At 32.0% G+C, this 15988-nt stretch overlaps 1 long non-coding RNA gene across 1 annotated transcript; it reads right to left on the bottom strand.

The window, feature by feature from the left end:
• Positions 1–1011: 1011 nt before the first annotated feature.
• On the bottom strand, positions 1012–5675 carry LOC115887740. The gene is made up of 2 exons (XR_004051148.1): positions 5596–5675; positions 1012–1118 (listed from the first exon to the last, which is right to left on the bottom strand). It is a non-coding gene; the product is annotated as an uncharacterized LOC115887740 (long non-coding RNA).
• Between the last annotated feature and the right edge of the window lie 10313 nt (positions 5676–15988).

The raw sequence follows: 15988 nt of genomic DNA, 5'->3' as shown, positions 1-15988 counted from the left end.
ACTTTTTTGGGTGTGCTTGTGGACAAAAAATTGGATTGGAAGGTTCAGGTATCCAATGTCTCGGCGGGGATTGCCAGATATAGTTATGCCCTCAAAATAATTGCGGGAAGTGTTGGAACGGAAGCAGCTATAACTGCATATCATGGTTATGTACAGTCTACATTAAAATACGGGATCGTTTTTTGGGGAAATTCAACTGACATTTCGAGAGTTTTGGTGATACAGAAGCGATGCATCAGAAATATTTTCAAGCTTCAATATCGAGAAAGTTGTAAGAAAACATTTATTAAAAACAACATTTTAACTGTAGTGTGCCTTTACATATTGAATGCAATACTGTTTGTTCATGAAAATAAAGACTTTTTCAATGATAATAAGCTAGAGCATGATTATGATACAAGGAATAAGCTAATAGTAATGGGTGAAAGGTGTAACTTTAGTTATATTCAGAAAAATGTTAAGAACTCTATCTCTATATAACAGTCTTCCTGAAACTGTTCGCTTGCTTCCTATAAACTTATTAAAAACAGCAGTTACAAAGTACTTGACAAGTAAAGCGTTCTATTCAGTGGACGATTTTTACCACGACAATGACAGGATTAATTTGTTATTAATATAAATTTGGAATTTTGTTGAATACCTATATATTTTTTCTGCTTTTTCTGTGTTTTTTGTTTGTTAACTACTAATCATATATCACGTACTTATATGATTATATATTTTTCTTACTTCTCTGTTAATTTAATTATCTTTTATTATTCACAGTAATAGTGAACATTTTTGACACGTTTTACACCCTTCGGGGTATTTGTATGTAACATTTGTTATTATACTTAGAACTAATAAACAATTATCTATCTATCTATCTAACTATCTATGATCAAATAAATTTTGAAACAAGAAATTATTTGTGTTATATGTACTAATTCGTTAAATTTTATGTATTTATTAATAGTATTTTAGAGTTTCTGTTACCTCAATATTTGAGTCATCCAACGCCCTCTTCTTTACTGATGACTTTAAGTGAAGACCGGACAATGGAGCCCAGTGTGTCCATTTTGCTTTGTTGCCACTGTCTAACTTTGAACTTTTTTCAGTCGTCGCCAATATAGTCGTATCTATAAATATAGAAAAATATCTAATATAATAAATAACATATTTCATATACCGGGTACGTCTCAAAAGGGGCTCACCCCTATAACTTTTTATTTTTTAGATAAAAAAAACCAGATTTGTTATGTTAGTATATGACATAAATTAGGATTTATTGACATATTCAATTGTTTTTGGTCACTTCCTGTTTCACCGGAAATTATTACAACTTTTGATTTTTAAATTACACCCTCGGTTTATTTCTATTTTATTCGATAGAAAATGACAATGACTGAATAGAATGACATATCATATGTCAACTACTGACATTTTTGCATATAGTTTATTTGAAATTGTAAAACGCGATATATAACGATAATATGACTCGAAATACCAAGTGTGTTGTACCAAATAATTCGTAAAAAATGCCTTTTCCAACTATGCTAATGAGGCACCCTTGTTCCATTTGAAAAATTGAGATATGATTAAAAATACACGATTTAGCCATTTTTTAACCGGCCAAGACAAGACACGAAGAACATTAGACGATCAAATCTATTTTTCCAAGCCTCCTTGATTAAAAATTAATGTTTTGAACACAGCCATACTCTAGATTGAAATTTAAAATACGATTTTTCTTTAAAGTTGACATGTGATATGTCATTCTATTCAGAGTGTCATTTTCCATCGAATAAAGCAAAAATATACAGAGGGTGCCATTTAAAAATCAAAAGTTGTAATCATTTTCGGTGAAATAGGAAGCGACAGAAAATAATCGAATACGTCAATCAATCCTAATTTATGTCAAATATTAACACACCAAATTTCGTTTTTTATCTGAAAAAATGGGTGAGCGACTTTCGAGACGCACCTGGTATAACTTTATCAGTATTTCAATATTCGATAAAAAACACAAAATGGGATATTTTGAAATCTACACGATTTGATTTCAAAAGATTATACCCATTTATATTTATCGTATTTTCTATGTACCTCTAATTACACATGTATGCAAATATGACCAATCCCAAAACAAACAGGTAGCTCGTAATGATGGTACTTGTCGGTACCTATATCCGCCTCTATATTTTTCGCAGTATGACGCAAAATATTTAACTTAAATAGGTTTGGAATGGGCACAGAAAGTTTGCTATAGATTCATTCGGAAACTATGTAGGTATAATAGAGTACCCATAAGTTAATTATGCCATTACGCGCAACCAATCAGGTTGAGTATTTAAAATTACTTTTATACAGGATGAAAAAAGAAATTAAAAAAGTGTTATTTTCCTCTTTTTTATCATTTGCTTTGCAGTAAAGTTATGGTAAGTTTTAGAAAAAAAAGATATTTTTGAGTAAAATTGTAAAACGTCAAAGTGTTGTTTGATCAACATTTTATTCAATAGTTATTATTCATGCTCAGTAACTTTTTATTATTTGATCAGTAGCGTGCCGTGGGTAAAAGGGCGGTATGGGCGAGCTATGTTGAGGTTGCGATTTCACTGGGGCGCGTCCTGTGGGCGCGTCACTCTGTCAGGAACTAAGGGCGGAGGGCAATCGCCCCAACCCCCCCCCCCCCTTCGTGCCCCTATACGGAACACCACTGCATTTGATTACATTTTCAAAATTCCTCTGTTACTTGAAGAAGCAGTTAATAGAAATTTCTGCCAGGCTTTATATCCTCAAAGGCGCTATTTACGTTTAATCAAGCGATTAAGAGTCTATTACGTTGTACTGTTCGGGTCGCTCTCAGGGGTCGGGTAAAGCGGGTGTGTGTCCAAAAGAAATATATGTTATATTTTAGAAATCTGCCTAAGGCTTAGCCTGATTCTGTAGTGTTAAGCCACACCTAAAAGTCCAAACACACATACTCTTATTAAGGTTTGCAGAGCTTCAGCATTTGCCACAAAATAGCGAGCAATTTGTTACAAAACCATATAAATTATATATCAGTGTAATCACAAAACTTCAATCTATCTACGTATTGTAACGGAATTTTAAATTATGTCTTTATTTTCGAGAAAATTTAGTCTAAACATAAGGAATATTTTGTTGATGTTTGACTATCAACGTCTTAAAAATAAAGAAGTTGTCTAAAAATGTGCTACAATACGGATATAGTATAATCCTTTATCTTTAATTTCCTTCTTCACTTGTGTAAAAATACCTAGCCAGTTTTACATAAAACGTTAAATGCCGAACGCTTATTTTGCTACTTTTTCGGACTAGTGAAATGGACTCACAGAATGGACTCTTAAACATTCTGTTGCGGACCCGTGTGGACTCGACCTAACCTAACTTTATGTCTCGCCCTCAGATGACCTTCACATCGCATTAAAGAATAGACACCGTAATGATTCATTCGGACGTTCGAGAAAAATCGAGTTCCATTAGAATGGCGTAGTACATACGAGAACAATCGAAACATTCTCTATGCACCTAACGATCTATGGACTATTCTAGAAATCTTTAGCTGTAGGTATAAAAGCCGGCGGCCGTGGCCTAGAGAGGGCAGTTATAAATAAGACGAGTACAGTTGGCGCGCTAAAATTCAAAAAATAAATTCTTAGTTATAAATCGTTTGTAAATAGTTCTTTAAGTCTTTTATCGTTATTGTTTTTGTTAATTAGTGTAAATAAATAGTGTTTAAATAAATTGTGACTTTCTATCCACACGGAACCGACGAAAAACGTAACAATTCTACTACCGTAATAGCGCCTCTGAGAATATAAAGCCTCGCAGCAATTTCTATCAACTGCTTCTTCAAGTAACAGAGGAATTGTGAAAAAGTAATCAAATGATAAAAAAGCTACTGAGGCTATAAAAATGTTGATCTAGCAACAATTTGACGTTTAAATTATGACTTTAGTGAGACGTCGTTTCTTGTTCACTGTCATTAAAATCTTAATTATATTTGATATCAATTAAACTTTTAGTTACGTAATCGAGGGCGCGATTTTTAAATTCATTGTTGCCACCCATGGATATATTCGGCGCCGGGCTGACTAACTGGAATTTAAATTTCGCGCTGGGGCTTCAGGTGGTAAAAAATCTGAAGTTGCTACATTTATTTATTTATTTCCTATCATTGTCATTCGTTTTTGCATTTTAGTTTTGTATTACTAGTTTTTGGTTTAAATAAATAATGTTGTGAAACTTTAAGCTTAAAAATGTTTACTAGCAGACCTTGCAGTCGAACATTGTTCTTTTTAGAACCTCTTTTAGTACGAAGTGTACAAGATAGCTTAATAGCCGTAAAAACTCATCGCAACTTTATTAGAATAGTTTGAACGGGAAAGCGGTAGTAATGGCCTTTTGTAAGTGCTGTTAAGAAGGTGAGTTTTGTCGATGTAAAAATTAACTGTTTTATTTATAATTAATTTATTTTTTTTCCTAAAATATTTTGATTAAAAGAAAATATATAAAAGCGGGCAACGATGTGCCGGTCAAGCTTAATCACGTGACAAAAGTTCATTTGGTATGAACTGTATATTAGATATTAATACATCTGGCATTTTGATATTCTGGTATATTAGAATAAATTTTAAATGAAAATATAACAAAAGTAATTTATTTTATTAGGAAGAATATTAATAATAATAAAATACAATCAAATTAACCTTAACACCGAGCTTAATTTACGTTTAAAAGCCAGAAAAGCTATTTTATGCTTTTTCTTATTCAGTTCTTTTTCTGTTCATTGTTTTTGCTTACACAAGTCAAGGTTAGTGGTTACACGGTAGCATTAAACGCAATTGAAATGAAAATTACTATCATTAAATGGAAATTACATTTTCTTAGATGTTTTTCAATAAACTATTTCTATATTAAAACTTATTCGTTGGATTTTATTATTATAAAAAAAAACTGTGTTATAGTCTCACTTGCACACCTTCATGTATCAAGGGTTCTGGATTTTGACGATGTGTAGATATGGAAAATAATGGAAAAATACTAGAGGGGCATCAGGCATGTTAAAAAGAGACAAAAATGTCAGTGTCCTTGTTACCTATATATGTCTCTTAAAATTGGACAATATACCGGATCCCAACTAAGTGCAAATATTTTTAGGGGTAGGTATAGTCTATGAGTTTTTTTCGCATTTTTTTTTTGAAATTCGAAAATTAATTTTTTGAAACATTTTTTATTTTTAGTTAAAAATCATATCTTCATAATATGGCAACATATATGTAGTAGATTTTACAAGTAAGAAAACCTAGAAAAGATCCAGTGGTTCTCAAAATTTAAGCGAAAAATCTTTTTTTTTTAATTTTGAATTAAGTAAAATATCTCGGTTATTTTGGACTTATTTGAAAAACGGTAACGAGAAAATATGTTTCTTTTATCGAGATGAACCAGCCCTGAAAATATTTGCACTTATTTAAGACTCACCCTATATATCCAATTTATATTGTACGAACACAATGGATGTCTTTGGTGCCAAATAAAGAGATATAATTGATTTATTACAATAACTAAATATATTGCGGCAATGGTACTAACCTTTGAATCCTGGATTGTCAAAAGCATACTCTGCCTTTCCACCGCGCTCTGGATCAGATTCCAAAATTAAGTGGTTCTCTGCAACAAGAAAACAAAAATAATTTAAAAATTTAGATAAAATTCTATTAATTAAAATAAATTATTATATCTGAATGTCATTGACAGCTAATAATAGTAAATTTAGAAAATTTAATCTAACTATATAACTTAATTAAATTTGGAAGTTAGGAAATCCCTACTGTCAGTGTATAAAATAAATTACATATAAAAACAAATATTAAGAATCAATATATTAGAATCAATGTCATATAGAGCTTAAGAGATGTACAGACAAATAATACAAAAATGCATAGTGGCAACAATGTGCAGGGTGTCCCATTTAGGTTGAAATCGTACGGTATCTCCGTTATTCGTGAAGATGTAAGGGTGCGGTTCCACAAACCTGTGCCACTTTTTTTGTCAAACGAAAGATACCGTAAACAAAATTTTCATAGCCCTCTTCGTTTCTGAGCTACAGGGTCTTTTTAATTTTGCAATTTGGGACACCCCCTGTATCTGTTATTGTTAAAGGTATCGAGAAGGTCAAAACTGTTTATTGTAGAACTTTCTACGTAGAATACAGTAGCGTAGTCTGTTATTCTATACGAAAAAGAATATTTTTAAAGATATGAACTAAACTTATGCTTTCTTAAATGGAACACCCTGTATATTTATTATAAATTATATGATCTGGCCTGCCATAAGCTTCTGAAAAATATATATCACTCTATATTTGTTTTCACTATTTAATGCAATATTTAAAAAAAAATTAAAAGATCAAATTTATTAGTAGGCCATGATTGATAATAAAGAAAACTAAAGAAATTATTAAAAGTATACTATTATCTGTCTCTTGTTTTATTTTTAGAACCATTTATTAGTGGCTTTTTTGACCATTAGGGAAACTTAACTCTCTACCGCTATTTCTAAATCTTGGAAACTATCGTATCGGGACTTTTAAATATTCCTCTAGCTAATTCCTCCTCACGACTTAAAAATATTTTTTTTTGGTAGAGAAACAAACTACGCCACTGTATTCTGCATAAAAAGTTCTACAAGAATCAGTTTTTACCTTTTCAATATCATCCATAATAACGGAGATACGGTGGCTGACCCAAATTGCAAAATTTTCGAAAAGACCCTGTAGCTCAGAAACGAAGAGGGCTATGAAAATTTTGTTTACAGCATCTTCCGTTTGACAAAAAAGTGGGGCAGGTTTGTGCAAACCGCATGCTTCTATCTTCACTAATAACGGAGATATCGTATGATTTCAACCAAAATGGGACACCCTGTACAATATTTCCAGTAACAAAAAATAAAAAGATCATTTATTGGAAAGAATATATTCTCCAAATAAAGATTTTTTTTTTAATTAGTGAAATTGAAAAAGAATTAAAAAACTATCAAAATTTGAGTCCCTTTTTGTCCAAACATTTTGCAAAATATTGCAAGTGATAACTCAACGATGATGTAAAATTAAATCACACATGACACATAGTGTTACGAATACTAATTCCCACATACCATATGCATTTTCTATGTACCTCAACCTTAATTTGTTTAACCATACATACACATATTACGTACAACATAGAAAACGTATTTATTTTCAATCGAATATTGCGTACATAACAATGGCGGTGCGCTTGGGCAATGAGCCTAATTGAATTAAAGAATTTGGGTTACTAATTGACTATTCTTGTAGAAGCAGACTAATTATTTAATCAATTGCGGTAGAATTAACCGAAAAATAGGTAAAGTAAGCGTACTTTCCAAATAGACATATGATTAAAACTGTTTATAATCGAGAAATGTTTGAAAGTTGACATCTAAATAAACTGTAATGATGATTTTGTTTAAAAAATTATTAGTTAATACCCAAAAATTGTTATATTGTTAATACCGAGGTTAATACCCAAAAATACAAGAACCATCCTGAAATCAAAACTACAGGGTGTCCCAGAAATAAGTGCAAGTATTTTAAGGGGTGGTAGATCTCGATAAAAGAAACATATTTTCTCTTTATCCTTTTTCAAATAAGTCCAAAATAACGGAGTTATTTTAGTTTGAAAATTTCCCAAAAAAAAACAGATTTTTTGCTAAAATTTTGAGAGCCACTGGATCTTTTCTGGATTTCCTTTCTTGTAAATTTAATCTAATACCTATGTTGCCATATTATCAGTTTTTTAACTAAAAACTAAAAAAAATTTCAAAAATATTTTCAAAAAATTTCGAATTTTCAAAAAATTTTTTTCGCGAACAAAACTTCATGGGCGTGTTTTTGGGGTTGAACAAAATATACTACCAGTTCAAATACTTGCACTTATTTCTGGGACACCCTGTATATTAGATATTTACTTTAGATGGTCTGTACTTACTTTGCTATAAATATGGTAATCTTAAATCATACAGGGTGTTCAAAATTCTACGCCAAACTTTCTAAAATATAAAATAATTTTTCTTCGCTTTTTTAAATGGAACACCGTGTAGATTGTTTTTTTATTAGATGCAGAATTAAAAAATTAACATTTTTTGTATTTAGAGTATTTCAAAAATGTTTAACAGTTTCGCAGATACACGCTGTATTATTTCATATGTAAGCGGTAAAATACGAGAGACACCATTGCATTGGGTGGCTTTGATAAAAATTTACTGTGGAAAATGCCATATGAAATACAAAATCGCAAATATCTGGGAAACAGTTAAAAATTTTGAAATGCTCTAAATACAAAAAATGTTAATTTTTTCATTCTCCATCTATTGAAAAAATAATATACAGGGTGTTCCAGTTAAAAAAACGAAAAAAGAAAAGTTATTTTATATTTTAGAATGTTTGGCGAAGAATTTTGAACATACTGTATGATTTACGATTACCATATTTATAACAAAGTAATTGCAGACCATCTAAAGTAAATATCTAATATAGTTTTGATTTCAGGACGGTTCCTGTATTTTTAATATTTTTTTTAAGAAAGGTTAAAAAATATATATTATTTATTTATATATTAATATCTCTGAAACTATCAAAATATATTTGCTCATATCTCAGGATTATGTAAAGTAATCTGAAAGGTAGCCAGAAATGCAATAATATACAGGGTGTTCCATTTAAAAAAAATCATCCCGATCCACTCACACTTTTTTGAGCCACCCTATAGAAGTTAAAATATTATCCTGAAATACATTAAAAGTTTGCTTTATCCAAAATTCCCAAGTTTTTCATTCTAGAATATGTAGGCAACAAATCCTAACTAGGATATGTAAACAACCAATCTATTGGCATTTCTAGAATAAATTGACGCCGTTTTTTTTCGATAGTACGGTATATAACATTTGTCTCTACGGGATATGAATAAACTTTTACCATACCATCTACATACCTAAGTGGTCTTAAGCAGTTAACTTAAACAGATGTGGTTGTGGTACTATTTATCGGCAAAGAGAACAAGTAAGTAGAGAACAACAATGCAATTTCAAATGCGATATATCCATAAATCTATGGATATATCACATTTCATTGCATAAACATACGATGCCTGTGAACACGGTCGATGGCATTCCTAGGGTTAGGTGTACATGATAGCTGTATGGTGAAATATGGGACAAAATATCAGATTTAAGGTGATGGTATTCAGTGTATTTATATTCAATATTCAGTAAAGTTTTAAATTTAAGTGGGGGAACATTACTTGACGTCATTTGTAAAAGTGAAATCAATACATCCCAACAAGTATAAGAAGAAAGTTCAAAGAGCTATAAATAAAATTGAACGAAAAATAAATTTGTTCAATAGGGATGGTGGTAAAATTTTCGAACATATAGAGCTTAGAAACTAGTTTGTAGAAGTTGATTTATTGATAATAACTACGATTAATATTATGCATATTATTAGATCGCACACTGAGATTTCAAATTCACAATAAAAAAGTTAAAAATAATATCTTTAAATTGCTGACCTGGATATTATTTATTTGAATCTTCAAATTATTTGTATCTTCGAATTGGCTCGATTTTCTTTATTCAATGTTAACTAGCGCTGAATTGGCGCAATAATGTTGCGATATATATAATCAGATTAAATAATTAAAAAAAAACGGACGGAGTCGGACTCGAAATTATTTTAAATAATAATTAATAGTTTATTTGTTGTTAAAGTACTCAAAACAAAAAAAAAAAGTATAAAGTGTGGCATATCATTGTACTCAGGAGACCGAGTTCTTTCAAAACCTACAATAAAAAATGCAGGTCCGTATTTAAAAAAATTAAGTTGGCCTATATATCTCACAAATCATCAGCTAATTTGAAAATCTAAATATATTGTCAGATAGTCCTAATAAAGTGGATATGAGAATGTGCAATTAGTTTTTTGATTTCCTAAAAAGTAACGACAGGAAAAAATAAAATTCATTTTCAAAAGAATCCGTTTTTCCAAAAAAACTCAGCAATTCTTGAAATTTTTAAAACTTTTTTGATGGTATCTTGGTGAACATCCCAAAGCGGGCAACTTTGGCCTAATGTAGCCACGTTCGTATCTATTACGGGTAACGAGATACTAATGCTCGTACCTCGAATTTGTAGCACCCTGTATACCCTCTGTTATGGAAGTGTCTCAAATCCCAAATATTAGAAAAATGGAAGACGTTTGTAACATCTTACAAATTCGCTGATTTTGACAATTTTTAGAAAGACATAATAATATTATCATTACTATATAAAATATGATGAAACGTTAGACAGAGGCATATCAAGATTATAAGCGAGATTATGTCAAGAATTTCAAGTTAACAGTTAATACTATTCAGAAGCGTCAGCTGGAGTTTGGCAAGGTGTGCCGACATTCATACGAGGATATCTACTTATATTAAAGAAAATTATCAAGTTCTTTTTTAGATTTCAAAGACGTGATAATATGAAACTTCTTATACTACGTAATTTTCTCAAAAAATATAATTATACTTTAATATAACTGTAAGTGTATTATAATGTAAAAAGGAATACATTATTGGTATTAAAAAGAACTTGTTAAATTATGTTAATATTATATCTGTTACGACAGGAAATTAATCGTTAAGCAAAAAGATGTATATAAACGGATCCACTATGATCGGCTTGTATTCTACTATAGCATTTTTTTGATTTTCCTCTTTTATTCTCTTTGAAAATAATATTCTAGCTTTACTGTATATTAACTGATAGAATTCAATTGACGTTTAGGCTCCGAAACTTGAACAAGAATCCTTAAGAAGATATACAGGGTGGTCCGAACTGTATTCCGGAAACTTCGGCAGCATATTCTGCAGATAAAAATAAGTAAAAAAATTCGTATAAATGTATGCCCTTAAGTGCTCAGTTTCGGAGATACAGGGTGTAGAAGTTTCATTTTTATTTCGATTTTTTCCAAATAATTTCTGAAGTAACGTGAATATTTGGATGAAAATTGGTATCTGGGAGTTTTTTGACATGATAAATTTGATTTTGATGTCAATATGACTACTACTTGTAGAGGGCGCTACCTACATATCTTTTCATTGGTTTGAAGAGTAATAACTTTTCGTCCGTACCTGTATAAAACTACTGAGTGAAAAAATATATATTTCCGTGATTTTTTACGTAAAAAAATGTCTCTTGGTAAAAATCGCTACGAGTAACCATTCTCAAGATATTTAGAATGGAAATAGTCAATACATGTCATTATTGACAAAAAAATAAACATGTTGGGTAGATTAGTTATTTGAATAAAATGATGAATTTGGGAACTTTTATTTTTTTTAAATTAATCATAAATTCTTCTTCGAAAAAACGATGATAAAACAGTTTCTGTTGAACTTTTGGCACAAAAACATTTCAAATTTATGATTTCAGTCTAATAACTATTTAGTCAACATGTTTAATTTATGTCAATAATGACAGGTATTGATAACTTCGATTCCAAATATCTCGAGAACCATTACTCGTAGCGATTTTTCACAAGAGACATTTTTTACGTAAAAAACGTCGTAAATGTATATTTTTTCACTCAGTAGTTTTATACAGGTACGGACAAAAAGTTATTACACTTCAAACAAACTTGTTTGAAGTGTAATAACTTTTTGTTGTTACAAAATATGTAGGTGGCACCCTCTAAAAGTAGGAGTCATACTGACATCAAAATCACATTTCTCATATTAAGAAACTCCCAGATACCAATTTTCATCCAAATATTGACGTTACTTCAGAAATTATTTGGAAAAAATCGAAATAAAAATGAAACTTCTACACCCTGTATCTCCGAAACCAAGCATTTTAGGACATACATTTATACGAACTTTTTTACTTATTTTTATCTGGAGAATATGCTGCCGCAGTTTCCGGAATATAATTCGGACCACCCTGTATATTAGGCTGGTATATTATATTTAATATACAGGGTGGCCCATCGAAAACGTTCCGCAAGGCATAACGGCCAGGGTATTTATTTTTTCAAAAAATCCAAAAACACGTCAATTTTGTTTGTGAGAGGGACAACTTTTGCCCCAAAAACGATTGCAAAATATTCAACCCTCTAAGCGGGGGTGTCATCCCCCAACTTTTTTCAAATGGAAAGGGGGTCAAGTGGCACCGCAATGAAAAGAGCTTTTTTATTCTCTATATTTCCCCGTTTCGTTTTTGAAAATCGGTCGAGTCATTGAGAAAATATGAAGGACTGAAATTTGAAAAGTTTATTTAAGCATTTATCAGAGTAAATGATAATTAAAGATAAATTCGACCAATTTGCTGATTTTTCTTATTATTTCTAGATGTTTACGCATTTTTCACTTGCCACAACGTTGAACGATCAGGTGCGGTAGTTGCTAGATTAGCTGTTCTGTGACTTGTACGTTGAAGTTCTTCTCAATATCGTTAAACTGACCCACAATAGAATTTCCAAAAATACCAGCCCACACGTTCAATTTCTGAGGGTTTTGTGTGCACCTCGTGAAAAACCCTGGGGTTGTCCTCAGCCCTGTACCGGCAATTGTGCCGATTAACTACAGCGTTCAAAAAGAAAGTACACTCATCCGAAAAACACATTAAATGGGAAATTATTATCATTCGCCACTGGTTCACTCATAGCTTCACAAAATTGCAAGCAACGATCAAAATCGTCTTCGTTGAGTTCTTGTACCAACTGAATTTTGTACAGATGGAAGTTGTGTTTTTTAATATCCTTTGGAAACTTGTACGATTCCCGCCGGTCTCATTGGCTAATTTTCTTGTACTCAGAATACTGTCCATGGCAACTTGGCCCAATACGAATACCCCCATAGCTTCATTTTCTACAGAGTTTTCCCTCTGCCTCTTTTTTATTCATAACGGAACCAGTTTCGCGAAATTTTGCTACTAACTGGTGAACAATTTTGCCATAAAGGTGATTGTCAGGATGGCGTTCATTGAATATCTGCGCAACCCGATTGCAAACATCTAGAAATAATAAGAAAAAACAGCAAATTGGTCGAAGGAATTTAACTTTATCATTTACTCTGATAAATGTTTAAAAATTTCTTCAAATTTCAATCCTTCATATTTTCCCAACGACTCGACCGATCTTCAAAAACGAAGCAGGAAAGTATAGAGAATAGAAAGCCCTTTTCATTGCGGTACCCCTTGACCCCCCTTCCCATTTGAAAAAAATCGGGGCATGACACCCCCGCTTAGAGGGTTGAAGATTTTGCAATAATTTTTGGGACAAAAGTTGTCCCCCTCACAAACAAAATTGACGTGTTTTTGATTTTTCTGAAAAAAAAATTACCCTGGCCGTTATGCATTGCGGAACGTTTTCGATGGGCCACCCTATATAAATGTTACTGTAAATGTCCGAAATGCGGTAAAACCTAGGATAAGCGCGCTAAACCTAGGATTTACCAAAAGCATGTGGTAAAAGCCCGAAAACTATTTATGTTGCTTCCATTTCGGACTTTTACCGGACCCCAACAGTAAATCTTAGGATTTACCACACCGCATTGGTAAAAGTACGAATAAGCAAGTGGTAGTAAAAACCAACCAACCCCACCAAATAATCACCCCCCAAATAACCAGGCTAACCAATGCATTAACACCCTCCAAATAACCACCTAACCAATGCATTAACACCCCCAAATAACCAGACTAACCAATGCATTAACACCCTCCAAATAACCAGGCTAACCTAATTAGTTAATGTTTTTGGTAAATTCTAGGGTTAGCGCGCTTATCCTAGGTTTTACCGCATTTCGGACATTTACGGTAACAAATATAAGACTGGTCTGGTAAAAGTCCGAAATGGAAGCAAAATAAAGAAGCTTTCGAGCTTTTACCACTTGGTTTTGGTAAATCCTAGGTTTAGCGCGCTTATCCTAGGTTTTACCGTATTTCGGACATTTACAGTGACAAAAATATATATTTTTAAAAAAATCAGAAAATAAATTAGAAATTCCCCAATAATATTATTAATGCAAAATATTCATGAATATCGCCGCACGCGTCCCGGGTACTACTGTTCTCTGCCCTCGCATACCGTACCGTAGAAGGAAACTCCGAAAAGGAAAAAGGAAAAATCGTGCCCGTGTACCGGCTCACGTCGCCGGTACGTACCGCCGATCGCCTATGCTATATCCACGTCCGGCCGGGTACGTATCTGCGACGTACCCGACGCTATTGGTACCTACTGTTTCGATATCTTTTTATGCATTCCGCACTTGATCGCATGAATTATCATCGGAGCGCGTTCCTCGCATAACTCGCCAAAAGTGTGAATAACCCCGTCGTAACGTAGTTGATCTGATGATTGGAAAGCGTTTAGTACAGCTTACAGTACCACACTTTTAGTACCACAAGAAATGCTTAATAGTAGTATATTAGTAATATAAGTATTATAATAGTAATATAAATGTCTAAAAGTAGAAATAGTAAGTTGGTCGTACCTCAGGGTAGTGTATTGGACCAACTTTTATTTATTAGGTTAATTTCAGTGTCTGGGCAGAACATGGCATGGAACAAATGACCATAGCGATTAATAAAGACTTGGATGCACTATATGAAAGGTTTTGTCAGAATAAACTTAAGTTAAACAGTTCTAAAACAAAATATATGGTCATTGGTTCTATAGCAAATTGTCAGATTTTTAACTCCTCTAGATTTGTAATTAGTGTTAATATTATTGTATTAAAGAAAATGTAAATAAATCGAATAAAATATTTAGGGGTAGTCTTAGATCCCCAATTAAACTTTTCCAGTCATGTTGAGTACATGTCAAAAAAATTGGGGAAAAAATAGACTATTTTAATCGCGTATCCAGTTGTTTATTATTATGGGCAAGAAGGGTTGTATATTATACAATAATACTTTCACATTTTTCCTACGCTTTCCTATTACTTACCTTGTAGATTTCCTGCAATGGGGGCAACATTCATAAGCTCCAATTGCAACAGAATAAGGTTATGAGAATTTTGTTAAATTGTACCAGAGATACCCCTATCGAATCGGCCATCGGCTGGAATCATTGAATTGGCCATCAGTTGATAAGAAGAGCAAATCCTTGTATCTACTTACTAATATATATAAAATCCTTAAGTGACTGACATACTGATTAATCACGATCCTGCTCAAACGTAAGAAGCTCAGTTTTACATACAGGTTGATTCTAGGGTGTAGTAGAGGTTCGATAAGAGGGATTTTCAAGAAATTCCAGTTCCAAGAGGGTGAAACAACACCTCAAATATTACAATATTTTTATTTAAAAAACGGTCAAGTTTTGAAAAACACTAAAAAACGTATATTTTATTTTGTTTTTTTTACATATTTTAAGATTTTTTTTAAAATGTATACAGGGTGTTTCGAAAAATCTGGTCATTGATTAATCACGATCCTGCTTAAAGCGCTTGACGTAAAAAGCTGATTTCATGAAAACGTTGACTTTAGGGTGTAAGTTCGATAAGAAGGGATTTTCGAAACTCGAATTCTAAGGGGGTGAAACTATCCCTCATTAAAATATTTTTTATTTAAAAACCGATGAGTTTTCGGAAAAACTCTTAAACACATATATTTTCCTTTGTTGTTTTTACATATTTTAAAAGATTTTTATAAATTTATACAGGGTGTTTCCTAAAATATAACCATTGAGTAATCACGATTCTGCTTAAACTGCTTGACGTTTAAAACTAATTTTTAACCAAACCGGATTGACTGTGGGGTGTAGAGGTTCGATAAAGGAAGGGTTTCTCGAATCTCAAATTTCAAGAAGGGTGAAAACGCCCTCAAATATTACAATATTTGTTATTTAAAAACAGTTAGTCTTTCGGGAAAATGCTTGGACTTAAGCAAAAATTAAGTTTTTACATGTTTTGAGCAATACGTAATA

The sequence above is a fragment of the Sitophilus oryzae genome, unplaced genomic scaffold (genome assembly GCF_002938485.1).
Source record: "Sitophilus oryzae breed Bouriz unplaced genomic scaffold, Soryzae_2.0 scaffold_616_pilon_pilon, whole genome shotgun sequence".
In the NCBI taxonomy this organism is placed as follows: Eukaryota; Metazoa; Arthropoda; class Insecta; order Coleoptera; family Curculionidae; genus Sitophilus; species Sitophilus oryzae.
This window is presented reverse-complemented; position numbering and strand designations above follow the sequence as displayed.